Source organism: Quercus lobata, chromosome 8, assembly GCF_001633185.2.
Source record: "Quercus lobata isolate SW786 chromosome 8, ValleyOak3.0 Primary Assembly, whole genome shotgun sequence".
NCBI classification, from domain to species: Eukaryota; Viridiplantae; Streptophyta; class Magnoliopsida; order Fagales; family Fagaceae; genus Quercus; species Quercus lobata.
The window spans coordinates 38,067,652-38,072,310 of NC_044911.1; the positions used below are offsets into that span (position 1 = coordinate 38,067,652).

The 4,659-nt window shown below is 34.7% G+C and overlaps 1 long non-coding RNA gene across 1 annotated transcript; it reads right to left on the minus strand.

Annotated features, from left to right (window-relative positions):
* Positions 1–529: 529 nt before the first annotated feature.
* LOC115954858 lies at positions 530–3,033 on the minus strand. The gene is made up of 3 exons (XR_004083962.1): positions 2,772–3,033; positions 1,771–1,837; positions 530–862 (listed from the first exon to the last, which is right to left on the minus strand). It is a non-coding gene; the product is annotated as an uncharacterized LOC115954858 (long non-coding RNA).
* Between the last annotated feature and the right edge of the window lie 1,626 nt (positions 3,034–4,659).

Consider the following 4,659-nt stretch of genomic DNA (forward strand, 5'->3'; position numbering starts at 1 on the left):
ATAGTTATGCCTCACAATAAGTCATTCAAATAAAAGAGACACATGACAAGCATGTGAGTATCAGTAAATACCTTGAAGACGATTTTTAGAGGATTCTTAAGAAAGGATTACAGAAATCATTACAAACATGACATGTGGAAGAGGGAACAAAATTAATTGTTAGAGCTTCATTTATAAATAGGAAAATACTTCCTTAAACAAGACATGTACACTCATCTATTAGAACCAGAGACATTATTTTTGTCATGTACCTGGAATCTAGAGGTTATCACTTTATGTAATGGTGTCACCTTGCATGAATTAGGCTTTGTAACTTAGGCTTTTGTAACTTAGGTGTTGTAATCTGGTTACTCTTATATATAAAGTATTCTTGTCACGACCCAAATCTGTATTTCAGAGTTTAGAGCATGACCGGCATGTTAATACTAAGTTTGTCTCAATATTAACACGAACCAACCTAATCTGAAGGTACTTATCAAGAATTGTTTCTTGAATTCCTGCTTATTTTCTTTTAGAAAAGCCAAATATATACAAAAATGATGGCAACCCTAAAATTTCATTTCTTTCGAACTTGGAAAAATTCCACCAGGCTGAAACTTAAGGTATTCAAGTCAGAATTTACATAGCTAAACATTTAGCAAACTCTTATTACAAACCTAACCCCAAGGCATACAACTGGGGTTCAAAACAAACTACAGTACCGAATTACATTTGTGCTCAAAGGATCAAGTACATCTTGATTCCTTATATACAACAAAAAACTAACTGCTATACAACAAAACTCTACATTCTAACAAAACGAGAAAACACAGAATCTTTGTCACCTCTAATACTCTCGCTGCTTCCAGGAAGAACCTGTGCACTGAAATATAATAGGGTGAGCTGCGAAGCCCAGTAAGGTTTTAAAGCTCCATGGGCCTTTAATAAGAATGCATGTAAATCAAAAAGTTTATGGATATGCCAAAATTTAATAAAATAGCTTTCATACTGTTCATATTGTTCTTAAAAATAACTTAAGAACTTTTAGATGAGAATGCTTCATTTTTCTTTCATATAATAAATAAAATGACATAATAAGGAACTTAATTATAAATTCAGTAATCTTATCTTTGAACAGATTATCAAATACTTTATCATAACTTCTCATCAGATTTATAACACATTCAATATACCTTTCTTATAATTTCCCAAATAGCTTTATACCTCGTTTATAATACAGGTTAGTTAAACCAATTGTAAGTCTGTCACTACTTTGGGAGGCTTCCAGCACAGAGTGCCGGGCATCCAACATTCCCCACAATGCCAGGTAATTCCGGAATCATATCATAATACATACTTTCAACCATGGGGGTAGGTTGACATCCTCCACAAGTTGGCTGTTACCAACAAGGGCGGGTACAGCAGAGCCAGTCCCACTTTTAATGGCCAATCAGAATTTCCATGGAAATGCCAGTACTATAACCCCTACTGGCTGAGTTCAGAACACAACAATGGAATAACTCGAAACTACATTTTTCTGTTAACTTTGCTTATACATAAATGTTTCACAAAGTAGCATATCCACTTCGTTTTTAAATAATATGTTCGTGACATATAACATAGCATCAATATGCTAAAACTATTATGTATGTAATATTGAATAACTCACGAACACGTATTTTACTTAAATCATGCATATACGTAATATCTCTAGTTAAGAGCTTTAATACATAATATTTTTCTAAATAATTCTTTTATACTTATCAAAAGCACATGTCACAAGTCCCTTACCTGAAAACAAAAGGCGCGAGAGATTGTACGCGAGGAGCTCAAGTATCCGTGTTCTCGTTCTCGCCACCTAAACGAAAAGAACCAAAACTTATTATGGACAAACTCTTCCTAACATATAAACTTATACCTAAATCACCACCTAACTCTCAAACTCAAGAAAATCCTAATTCCCATCACATAAAGTTCCCCAAAACATATAATACAATCATCAAACACATTTTGCAGCCAAACCACAGAAAAACCAATCCATAAAATTTATATATGCTTCAAACACACCAAAGGATGAGTGTATAAAATTATAGCTCAAAACATACAACCTAACTTGAGAATTAAATCCACAAAGTTAGGTGTAGCATATATTGTTCACTGCTCTTTACAGCCACGTATGCTCCATTTGTAAAATACAAACGGGCTGTCTACACACCTCCAATTGTGATGAAATTTTACAGGACAACCCCCCTGTATGTCCAGTAGTAACCATAAAAATTTCGGAGTCAAAGCATTAACCCATGATTTACTAAAAATCACACAAGACAGTAAACTCAAATCTGTCCTGACAGAATTTCTTGCAACTTTCAAATTAAACCAATAATTTTATGTTCATCCAAATACTGTGAGACCACTTCTATAACAACAATATGTGTCTTAGAATTCATACAAACTACTCCTTGCATCCTAACTCACAAAATACAATTTAATACAGAATTTTCTTTTAGTGAACAACAAATCTGTCACAGAGTCAGCTTCAGTACATATTCTTACAAAATCATCAACAAATAGCAATAGGTCTTAATTTCATTTGGATATTTTTATACCTATTGTATACATATTAAAATACCCTAATAAGCATTCAATAGACCACAATATCATCAATATTTCAAGTAACTAAAACAGAATCACCCATTCAACTTCCAGAAACAGAGTAGAGAACAAAGGGGGAAATTAAGCCAACAATTACACTATCCCAATACACAAAATCAGATGAGGTTTAACTTACTTACCTACACACTTTGAAGATGAAACCTTAGGATTAATTGTTTGATTTCTTCTTTAAAGAAACTAGAATTTTTGGTGGGAAAGGAAGGGAGAGATGTTGCCGTGTAAGGAGGAAGAAGAAAGAACAAAAAAAGGGGAAATGGAGAAAGAAGAAAGGCAGCTGCTGGACTTCAGAGGCAGCCAAGAAAATCAGAAAAGTAAGGAGACTTTTGGGGCTTGGATACGTGTATGGCTAGGGGAAAACAATATCACATCCACTTGTTCCAAATTTCTTGCATTCACACTTATATATATATATATATATATATAAACTTTGCATTCACACTTACCTTTTTCTTTGCATTCACACCTATCTACAAAGAATAAATAACACATTACACACACACACACATATATATCCTTAATTTTATAAAGTTATATCTAACACATTAAAATAACATATATGTTCTATAATATCACAAAATCAAAGTTCCATGCACTTAAAAGTAATTAAAATAATGACATGCATATAAACACATAATTTAATTAGGCAATTAGGGTGGGGTGTTACAATTCTTTCTTCTCATTTTTAACTTGTGCATTTCACAAAAAAAGTTCGATTGAAGTTAGGCCATACTGAATCCATTCCTCTTTTGTGTGAAGTGAGTTTCTTGCTTTAAGTGGTGTTTAATCACTTCGAGTGAACTAAAATTAGGTCTGCACTCAAACAATGGGTGGGATTCAAAGTAGAATCTTTTATTAAAATTTATTTTCCCCCTACCTGCGATTTTGTTAATCCCAATATAATGTTCTAGTGAAGTTTGGGGACTAAAAAATTTAATGTTCTTTTTATATGTTAGAGATATGTTAGCCCAATGTAATAGGCACAATTCAAATCATTCTAGTCTAGGGTATAGCCTACAATATATACGCATGTTATGAATCATTATAATACAAGATTTATACTACACTCTAATATATTATTGATGTAGCCCTTTAGGGTTTCTTCTGTGGATGTAGGCTGTTAGGCTGAATCAAGTAACTCTCGTGTGTTCTTTTGTTTTATACTTTATGCTTCCACTTCTGTATCTATACTAGCATATTCAACATGGTATATTAATGCTAATATTTAACATGATATCAAAGCCAAATTCCGTTTTTGGAATCTAGCAAAATCGATCTCTAATTTCTATATCAAGTTTACTCCATCTGCCTTCAATCCATAGATCTGTCACGGCCTCCTTCGGGTGACGTCTCACTGCTGCCTCGTCCCCGTCACCATCGACATTTCCTTACAATTGCCACTGTCTTAAAATTCTCAGGCAAGTCATGTCTAATCTTCTCAAATCTGTGCCTTTCAAGCCTTTGTTTGACGAAACCAATCACAATGTTGAGCTTTGCGACGTCTTGTGAGTAAAACACAGGAATCCTGCCTCCAAAATCATCTACACATGCCACCACATGCAACCAACATATTCTGTGCCGATTCATGCACCTCTTGGATTCCTCACTTGCATTTCCTTAGTTGGTCACACATGCCGCTTGAACAGCTTCTTAGTCTCTTGATCTACAAAACTATAGAATTTGGCATCTGATGGACCTTTCACACGTCGGTGGAAGTATTGGTGAGATAGCCCATGTATTCCATGCGCTACCACTCGCCACCAAGAGAACCTCCTAGTCAGCCACGCATTGTACTCTTTCTAATGATGTCATCCATGGCGTCATCATTAGCTACATGTTAGCATCATGTCAACGCTTCTTGCCATGTCAGGCCTAGTTAACTTCCAATGTTGACGTTGACCTTGTGTTGACTTTATGGGTTGACTTTTGACCAAATGTGAAAATTTTCAATAGGGTAGTCAATGCCTCGCGACAGTTAACCACCAATCGTAGTGACGCTCGTGCCCCTCC